The 10,767-nt window shown below is 46.9% G+C and overlaps 1 non-coding gene across 1 annotated transcript; it reads left to right on the top strand.

Annotated features, from left to right (window-relative positions):
- The first annotated feature begins 6,391 nt into the window (after nucleotides 1–6,391).
- Nucleotides 6,392–6,466, top strand: Trnat-ugu (transfer RNA threonine (anticodon UGU)). Its single transcript has one exon. It is a non-coding gene; the product is annotated as a tRNA-Thr (tRNA).
- The last annotated feature ends 4,301 nt before the right edge of the window (nucleotides 6,467–10,767 follow it).

The raw sequence follows: 10,767 nt of genomic DNA on the forward strand, positions 1-10,767 counted from the left end.
GTAGTCCCAGTCTTCAAGAAGGGTCGTCGAGCAGATGCGCAAAACTATAGACCTATATCTCTGACGTCGATCTGTTGTAGAATTTTAGAACATGTTTTTTTGCTCGAGTATCATGTCGTTTTTGGAAACCCAGAATCTACTATGTAGGAATCAACATGGATTCCGGAAACAGCGATCGTGTGAGACCCAACTCGCTTTATTTGTTCATGAGACCCAGAAGATATTAGATACAGGCTCCCAGGTAGATGCTATTTTCCTTGACTTCCGGAACGCGTTCGATACAGTTCCGCACTGTCGCCTGATAAACAAAGTAAGAGCCTACGGAATATCAGACCAGCTGTGTGGCTGGATTGAAGAGTTTTTAGCAAACAGAACACAGCATGTTGTTATCAATGGAGAGACGTCTACACGCGTTAAAGTAACCTCTGGCGTGCCACAGGGGAGTGTTATGGGACCATTGCTTTTCACAATATATATAAATGACCTAGTAGATAGTGTCGGAAGTCCCATGCAGCTTTTCGCGGATGATGCTGTAGTATACAGAGAAGTTGCAGCATTAGAAAATTGCAGCGAAATGCAGGAAGATCTGCAGCGGATAGGCACTTGGTGCAGGAAGTGGCAACTGACCCTTAACATAGACAAATGTAATGTATTGCGAATACATAGAAAGAAGGATCCTTTATTGTATGATTATATGATAGCGGAACAAACACTGGTAGCAGTTACTTCTGTAAGATATCTGGGAGTATGCGTGCGGAACGATTTGAAGTGGAATGATCATATAAAATTAATTGTTGGTAAGGCGGGTACCAGGTTGAGATTCATTGGGAGAGTCCTTAGAAAATGTAGTCCATCAACAAAGGAGGTGGCTTACAAAACACTCGTTCGACCTATACTTGAGTATTGCTCATCAGTGTGGGATCCTTACAAGATCGGGTTGACGGAGGAGATAGAGAAGATCCAAAGAAGAGCGGCGCGTTTCGTCACAGGGTTATTTGGTAACCGTGATAGCGTTACGGAGATGTTTAACAAACTCAAGTGGCAGACTCTGCAAGAGAGGCGCTCTGCATCGCGGTGTAGCTTACTCGCCAGGTTTCGAGAGGGTGCGTTTCTGGATGAGGTATCGAATATATTGCTTCCCCCTACTTATACCTCCCGAGAAGATCACGAATGTAAAATTAGAGAGATTAGAGCGCGCACGGAGGCTTTCAGACAGTCGTTCTTCCCGCGAACCATACGCGACTGGAGCAGGAAAGGGAGGTAATGACAGTGGCACGTAAAGTGCCCTCCGCCACACACCGTTGGGTGGCTTGCGGAGTATAAATGTGGATGTAGATGTATAATAATCAATAGGCCTTATTTGAGTGCTCAGTCTTTCTGGAAGAGTTGATGAATTGAGCTAAAATCAGGCAGTAAAACGAATTGGCTGTACCGAATTCGACAAGCGTCTTATGAAACGAGTTCACAGAGACGTCTCAGTCTCTCCGCCGAAGTGTAGAAGACACAGACGCCGTCTAAGCGAAGGGAAGGTCACGAATCGGTCCCGGTAAGGCCATCGCGGGGACGACGCATGTCGAGCCTGCAGGCGGCACGCTTCATAAATTACGCTAGGTGCGCCGGCGGGCACTCGATTCGCCGTTAATCACGGCCGACGGCCCGAAGGGCGAGGCCGGGCGGCCGGTCTGCTAATACAGCCGTGACGAAGGATCACGGCGCGCCGGGCGCAGTGTTTAAAACCGCCACAAATCACCCGCGTAATGGCCGCGGCGCGCGCCCCAAATTTATTTATGCATATTCAATAAAACCACCTCGGATTTGAATCGCGTTAAAAGGTGGAATACCCGCGTTTGATTGATGTCCAGCCCGTCCCGGGTGCACAGAGTATCAGAGGCGATTCGCGACCGGGTCTTTTCCACTGGCCGCCGGGAAAAAAATGGGGGCTTTCCACGCTGCCCGGCAGTTGCTATTAAGTCGAAAGCATATCGTTCTATTGTCGTTTGCGCTGCAGCCTATCTGCAGTAAGGCTCCACAAACTGCTGTATGTTAGGTTATACAGGGTGGTCCACTGATCGTGGCCGGGCCAAATATCTCACAAATAAGCGTCAAACGAAAAAACTACGAAGAACGAAACTTGTCTCACTTGATGGGGGAAACCAGATGGCGCTATGGTTGACCCGCTAGATGGCACTGCCATAGATCAAACTGATATCAACGGCGTTTTTTTTTTTAAAATAGGAACCCCCATTTATTATTACATATTCGTGTAGTACGTAAAGCAATATGAATGTTTTAGTTGCACTACTTTTTTCGCTTTGTGACAGATGCCGCTGTAATAGTCACAAACATATGGCTCACAATTTTAGACGAACAGTTAGTAACAGGTATGTCTTTTAAATTAAAATACGTTGTTCCAATGTGATACATCTACCTTTGTCAACTACTTATTTCCGAGAACGCATGCTGTTACACCGTGATTACCTGTAAATACCACATTAATGCAATAAATGCACAAAATGATGTCCGTCAACCTCAATGCATTTGACAATACGTGTAATGACATTCCTCTCAACAGCGAGTAGTTCGCCTTCCGTAAAGTTCGCAAGTGCATTGACAATGCGCTGACGCGTGTTGTCAGGCGTCGTCGGTGGATCACGATAGCAAATATCCTTCAACTTTCCCCACAGAAAGAAATCTGGTGACGTCACATCCGGTGAACGTGTGGGCCATGCTATGGTGCTTCGACGACCAATCCACCTGTCATGAAATATGCTATCCAATACCGCTTCAACCGCTCGCGAGCTATGTGCCGGGCATCCATCATGTTGGAAGTACATCGACATTCTGTCATGCAGCCAAACATCTTGTAGTAACATCGGTAGAACATTACGTAGGAAATCAGCATACATTGCACCATTTAGATTGCCATCGATAAAATGGGGGCGAATTATCCTTCCTCCCATAATGCTGCACCATACATTAGCCCGCCAAGGTCGCTGATGTTCCACTTGTCGCAGCCACCGTGGATTTTCCGTTGCACAGTAGTGCATATTACACCGGTTTACGTTACCGCTGTTGGTGAATGACGCTTCGTCGCTAAATAGAACGCGTGCAAAAATGTCATCGTCCCGTAATTTCTCTTGTGCTCAGTGGCAAAACTGTACACGACGTTCAAAGTGGTCCCCATGCAATTCCTGGTGCATAGAAATATGGTATGGGTGCAATCTCAACACCGACGATTTTAGACTCCCGGTTCTCGCGCAGTTTGTCTGCTACTGATGTGCGGATTAGCCGCGACAGCAGCTAAAACACCTACTTGGGCATCATCATTTGTTGCAGGTCGTGGTTGACGTTTCACATGCGGCTGAACACTTCCTGTTTCCCTAAATAACGTAACTATCCGGCGAACGGTCCGAGCACTTGGATGATGATGTCCAGAATACCGAGCAGCATACATAGCACACACCCGTTGGGCATTTTGTTCACAATAGCCATACATCAGCATGATATCGACCTTTTCCGCAATTGCTAAACCGTCCATTTTAACACGGGCAATGTATCACGAAGCAAATACCGTCAGCACTGGCATAATGTTACGTGATACCACGTACTTATACGTTTGTGACTTCTACAGCGCCATCTATCACAAAGCGAAAAAAGTGGCCCAACTAAAACATTCTTATTTCTTGAAGTACTACATGATTATGTAGTAAATGGGGGTTCCTATTTTAAAAAACGCAGTTGATATCCGTTTGACCTATGGCAGCGCCATCTAGCGGTCCAACCATAGCGCCATCTGGTATCCCCCTTCAAGCTAGACGAGTTTCGTTCTTTGTAGTTTTTTCGTTTGATGCTTATTTCGTGAGATATTTGGCCCGGTCACTATGAATGGACCATCTTGTATGGACAAGAATAATTCACATCCATCCATTCATTTACTCCTTCATTCAGCGCATTCCGCACATAAGATGTCTTCAGGGATGTGGCACGTTTCAACAAGTACCAAATAAACCTGTAAAGGACTGTATACTATATTAAAAATTATTCAGTGTCTCTGCGCTCCCTCCTGCCCTGTCTTCCCTTTCCCTCTCCCGCCCCATGTGTCTCCTGCCTCTTCGTGCACCCACGGTTGCCCCTCCTCTCTTCATGCCGCCGCTTCCCCAGCTGCCCCATGCTCTCCCCTCCTTTTCCATCCTCTCTGCCCTTTCCCTCGGCAGGTCCCGCCTGGTAGTTTTACTCTTCGTCGTGTGTGCTCCAAGTGGGTTTTAAGTGTGTTGTTTTCTGAGTGTTTTTAATACTGTGGCCAACTTTTAAACTGTGCATGCGCATCCAGTGTCTTCTCTGTGTTTTAAGAATCGCACACTGTGTTTTTTAAACTTTCTGGTGACTATTTTAACTGTCCCCAATGAACTTCTACATGTCAGTGATTTTTACCTCCATTTTCTCCCCTTACTCTGTTTTATGTTCCCCTTTTTTTACCTCCTTATGCATGTATTATTTTATTCTTGTTTTAGTTGTCATGTCACTCGGCTGAAGAGCGGCGGATTGTGCTGCTGACAGCCCTCCCCTGCCCATATGGGGCAGGGGCATGAAATCACAATAAAGAAAAAAAAATTAAAAATTAACTTGCCCTTTAGCGCTTAGTCGGTATGCATGTGACACCATGCGTATCTAATATGTTCCAAAACTCCGCGAATAAATACTGGATTTGCCGGTGCTAGTACCTCGATTTCTATTGGTGATAGAAATATAGGGCCAAGTGTTTTAGGTAACTCTTGGGCCAGGGTCCATTTGTGTGCCAGGAGAAGGATCGTGTTAGTTACTGTCCTACAGTACAGGCTAAAAGTATGAATATTACACACTCTCTCCTGCGTATGCAAATGGAGCAAATCGTTACGGTGGGCTTGTTGGGACTTACGGAGGCACCATTATTTCATGGGCAGTTCCTCTGAAAAACTAAAAAAAAGTCTTGTCTTTACCATATTTTCGCCACCGCCTGCGGACGAAAACCCAGCCGAGGATTCCGATACGGCTATTTACAGCAAATGGTTGAAATTTTTACGCTGTATTCCTAAGATCCCCCATGTCAAACATCCTTGAAAATTCTCTTCATATCTTTATTCATTTCCGAGATACAGTGGTCGAAAATTGCCCTACTTCTACAGGTAAAATACGTACTAAAATCCGGTGTGGGGCGAAAACGTAGTTTATAAAGTGACCTAGCATGGAGAAATGTGTGGAGAAATGTGTGTCTCCGATATCATCTGGGAACCAATATTTTACTGTAGTACATGAAAAAAATTTTTTGCGCGTAAAATCCGGTCTGAGGTGTAAAATTAGTTTTGCGTTATTGCGGTTTCACATAGGTTGGGTTGGGTTGTTTGGGGAAGGAGACCAGACAGCGAGGTCATCGGTCTCACCGGATTAGGGAAGGAAGTCGGCCGCGCCCTTTCAGAGGAACCATCCCGGCATTTGCCTGGAATGATTTAGGGAAATCACGGAAAACCTAGATCAGGATGGCCGGACGCGGGATTGAACCGTCGTCCTCCCGAATCCGAGTCCAGTGTCTAACCACTGCGCCACCACGCTCGGTGCGGTTTCACATAGGTAACCTATCTAAATTTTACCGACCAACACATTTCTTTTCATATGAGTTACATGCCGCGCTGCAGCAGAGAAAAGAACGGAAGCAGCGGTAAAACGAGCCTATTGGAGCATAAAAATGTGAATATGTTTCTGTCTATTTAAAAGACAGACTGAAAAGTGGGGTACCAGCAGCCTCATTCTGTCTTCTCCTATAGCTTTAAAAATATTAATTAATTGAAACCCTTAGCTGCTGACAGGTGTTGTTGACATACGTTGATGGGGACAGCTGGTGTGCTCCGACCTTGACTCGAACCCGGGATCTCCTCCTTACATGGCAGACGCTCTATCCACCTGAGCCACCGAGAACACAGATGAATAGCGCGACTGTAGGGACTTATCCCTTGCACGCTTCCCGTGACACGCACATTCCCACCTGTTCACAATCTACATACGTAATGTTCCTAATAGATACTTTGCCCATCCACTCGTTACTCGCGCCCACTTAAGTTGACGATTCCCGTAAGAGGTCGGGCAACCTGTGCGCTCTCGCACAGACGAAGGTCAATGGCCGGGTAGCCATTTAACTAAATATGAAGATAGTAACTGTTCTCGAAACAACAGATACCATTGATGACCGTGCAGCTTCTCTAGAACAAATGATAATTAATTGAAACCCTCAGCTGCCGACAGGTGTTGATGGGGACAGCTGAAAATATGTGCCCCGACCGGGACTCGAACCCGGGAATGTGCGTCTCACGGGAAGCGTGCAACGGATAAGTAAGTCCCTGCAGTTGCGCTATTCATCTGTGTTCTCGGTGGCTCAGATGGATAGAGCGTCTGCCATGTAAGCAGGAGATCCCGGGTTCGAGTCCCGGTCGGGGCACACATTTTCAACTGTCCCCATCAAGGTATGTCAACAGCACTGGTCGGCAGCTGAGGTTTCAATTAATTATCATTTATTCTAGAGAAGCTGCACGGTCTTCAATGGTATCTGTTCTTTCGAGAACAGTTACTATCTTCATTTAAAAATTTTGCCAAAAATTTTGGCAAGACAACATAGTCGCGCTTTTCTATGCTGAGAGAAGGAGACAGCGGGAGTGTGAAAGAGACGGAAAAATAATAAATAGTGGTAGATAGTAGACAGCGCCTAGAAAGAGCGAACGAGACGGTGGCTGTGTGAGAGAAAGAGACAGACATATTGTCAGTGGGACATAGCTGACAGTGACAGAACACTCGTAGGAAGCGAGTGAGGGAGAGAGGGCCACTGGAAGAGGAATAAATAGAAGGAGAAAAAGGTGTGAAAACCAGTGATAACGAAAGATTACGACAATGACAACGAGAAAGAGAGTTATAGTGAAAATGAAAAGAGACAGCAACAGTGGGACGGGAGAGATAGGGCCACTGGAAGAGGAACAAATAGAAGAAGAAAATGGAAGTGTGTGAAAACCAGTGGTAACGAAAGTCTGCGACAATGAGAACGAGGAAGAGAGAGATAGTGAAAGTGAAAAGAGACTGCAACAGTGGGACCGAATGAATGATATACACTCCTGGAAATGGAAAAAAGAACACATTGACACCGGTGTGTCAGACCCACCATACTTGCTCCGGACACTGCGAGAGGGCTGTACAAGCAATGATCACACGCACGGCACAGCGGACACACCAGGAACCGCGGTGTTGGCCGTCGAATGGTGCTAGCTGCGCAGCATTTGTGCACCGCCGCCGTCACTGTCAGCCAGTTTGCCGTGGCATACGGAGCTCCATCGCAGTCTTTAACACTGGTAGCATGCCGCGACAGCGTGGACGTGAACCGTATGTGCAGTTGACGGACTTTGAGCGTGGGCGTATAGTGGGCATGCGGGAGGCCGGGAGGACGTACCGCCGAATTGCTCAACACGTGGGGCGTGAGGTCTCCACAGTACATCGATGTTGTCGCCAGTGGTCGGCGGAAGGTGCACGTGCCCGTCGACCTGGGACCGGACAGCAGCGACGCACGGATGCACGCCAAGACCGTAGGATCCTACGCAGTGCCGTAGGGGACCGCACCGCCACTTCCCAGCAAATTAGGGACACTGTTGCTCCTGGGGTATCGGCGAGGACCATTCGCAACCGTCTCCATGAAGCTGGGCTACGGTCCCGCACACCGTTAGGCCGTCTTCCGCTCACGCCCCAACATCGTGCAGCCCGCCTCCGGTGGTGTCGCGACAGGCGTGAATGGAGGGACGAATGGAGACGTGTCGTCTTCAGCGATGAGAGTCGCTTCTGCCTTGGTGCCAATGATGGTCGTATGCGTGTTTGGCGCCGTGCAGGTGAGCGCCACAATCAGGACTGCATACGACCGAGGCACACAGGGCCAGCACCCGGCATCATGGTGTGGGGAACGATCTCCTACACTGGCTGTACACCACTGGTGATCGTCGAGGGGACACTGAATAGTGCACGGTACATCCAAACCGTCATCGAACCCATCGTTCTACCATTCCTAGACCGGCAAGGGAACTTGCTGTTCCAACAGGACAATGCACGTCCGCATGTATCCCGTGCCACCCAACGTGCTCTAGAAGGTGTAAGTCAACTACCCTGGCCAGCAAGATCTCCGGATCTGTGCCCCATTGAGCATGTTTGGGACTGGATGAAGTGTCGTCTCACGCGGTCTGCACGTCGAGCACGAACGCTGGTCCAACTGAGGCGCCAGGTGGAAATGGCATGGCAAGCCGTTCCACAGGACTACATCCAACATCTCTACGATTGTCTCCATGGGAGAATAGCAGCCTGCATTGCTGCGAAAGGTGGATATACACTGTACTAGTGCCGACATTGTGCATGCTCTGTTGCCTGTGTCTCTGTGCCTGTGGGTCTGTCAGTGTGATCATGTGATGTATCTGACCCCAGGAATGTGTCAATAAAGTTTCCCCTTCCTGGGACAATGAATTCACGGTGTTCTTATTTCAATTTCCAGGAGTGTAGTACCAGTGAGAGAGGGCAAGAGGGATACAGTGGCAATGAGAGGAGAGAGTATTAGTAGGACAGTAGGAAGGAGACTGTGGCTGTGAGGCAGTCAGAGATACACAAAGTAATAGTGAGTTGGGGTGAATGAGTGAATGAGAATGGGCGAGTGGGAGTGGATGGATATAAGCGACTTACAGCGATGGCCTGGTGGATGAGAGTGAGTTACAATTAGGAGAGCTTGTAGGAATGGGAAGTGAGTCGGATGTTAAAAAGAGAGCGAATACTTTCTCATGACAAAATTTTTGGAAGAATTTTTTAAAGGTGCTGTGGAAGGTACAATGCTGGCACCCCACTTTTCGATCAGTCTTTTAACCACTAGCATATTCGCGTTTTTTGTTGGAGCATTTTTCTTCGGGTCTTGTACTTACCCGTCGATGACGTGAGCGTGTACGTAATTCGACATTCGATCATGTTTGCCTCCTGGGTGATTCTCTTATTTGTCAGGCAGTTACAAAACACATCGCCTCGAAACCACTTGTAAAACAAATTTGTGGAGCCTAACTAATCGATACATTCTAAATATTACCAAACAAATGTGCTGCCGCCCGTTTCAGGTACTTAGGCGCGGAATTTACGAGTCCCACTTACCTGGCCCTCGACGAGAGCGAGCAGGGAGAAAGTGGTCGCACCTGCCCGTTCGACATTACTCTGGCACGGGGGTTGTCTGGCGCCTCGACAGCAGGTGTAAGGCGTCCACGGAATGCGTAATTAATAGCCGCACAGCCAACCACTGCTTACAACACCGGCCTACACCTGTCACGTCATGTAACGCCATTTCTTACGCGGCGCCGCAGAAAAAAAATTCACAGTCGCTGTTTTGATATTCCGAACATCTCTCTTTTGGGGACCGAAAATTATAGTTTCTCTATGAAGAAGAACGAAGGCATTAATCAGCCACAGTAAACAGTTTTGCAAATGTACACATGTTCGGCTAAAATATTGATCCTACAGGATATTAGAATTTCTAAAACTACTTTGCTCTCTTCTTCTTCTTTTTCTTCTTGATGCAATACACTACTATTGCATCGGCTGCTCACAGGCCGCGTTCCCTTGTTTCTTGAACCAGCTCTTCAAAGTTGTTGATGCCAGTCCATGTCTTGGTATTCTGCGACCATGATTGCTTCCTTCTACCTGGTGGGTGCTTTCCTTATATTCTGCCTTCTAAAATTAATTGCAGAACATATTTTTTTCCTCTCACAATGTGCCCCAGGTACGATGTCTTTCTTCTTTTAATTGTCCCCGTTAGTTCTCTGCACTTCAGCATTGCTCACGTTCTCAATCCATGGTATTTTTAGTAATCGGCGCAAGAACCACATTTCTGTTGCTTCTAATCTCTTTACTGAAGCTGCTTTCATTGACCAAGTTTCCGCTCCATAGAGTAGGACGAAGATAACATAGCACTGCACCACCCTTATTTTTCAGATGGAGCGGCATGTATGCGTATATCAGCACATTTCGTAGCTTTCGGAACGTTTCTTTGGCAATCCCACAGCGAATCTTAATTTCATCATCACAATCAAGTTTCGACTTTATCACAGATCCTAGCTCTTTAAATTTGGTTACTTTCCCGATTTTACTACCATTAATGACTAGGGACTCGTTTTGACCAGGGTTTCTTTCAACTAACTTCCATTTACTTATTACAACACAGCACAGAGAATCTCTTCCATGCTTAATTTTAAATGGCACCGAAATAACCTTTTCTCCTTCTGCAAAGAACTTTGGTATAATCTTGGACCACTACTCAGACTGGACAGAACGCACTGCTGCAGTCTACAAGAAAGTTTCTTCATCCCTTCATTGTCTACAGAAATATGAAAAAGCGTTTCCTTTCGAGCTTAAGAAGGAAAACGTAGAATCTCTAACATTCCCTGTTTTCGACTATGGCGTTACTATTCTTCCATAGGAAAACTCCCGAAGGGCTGAACTGGCAATGAATGCTTGCGTCCTACATATTTGTGACGTTCGTTATTACGATCATATCACTGCAGCCTATGAATAATTATCGTGGCTACGTGCTGATAAACGTAGGGACTACCACACTTTATGTGTACTCCATAGTCTTCTCAATCATCAGACTCCCTCTTACTTGACCTCAGCCATTACATTACTATCTGAACAGCACAGAAGAAATACTCGATCTCATCAAAGTAAGATCCTCTCAGTACCACCACA

Source organism: Schistocerca serialis, chromosome 12 (assembly GCF_023864345.2).
Source record: "Schistocerca serialis cubense isolate TAMUIC-IGC-003099 chromosome 12, iqSchSeri2.2, whole genome shotgun sequence".
In the NCBI taxonomy this organism is placed as follows: Eukaryota; Metazoa; Arthropoda; class Insecta; order Orthoptera; family Acrididae; genus Schistocerca; species Schistocerca serialis.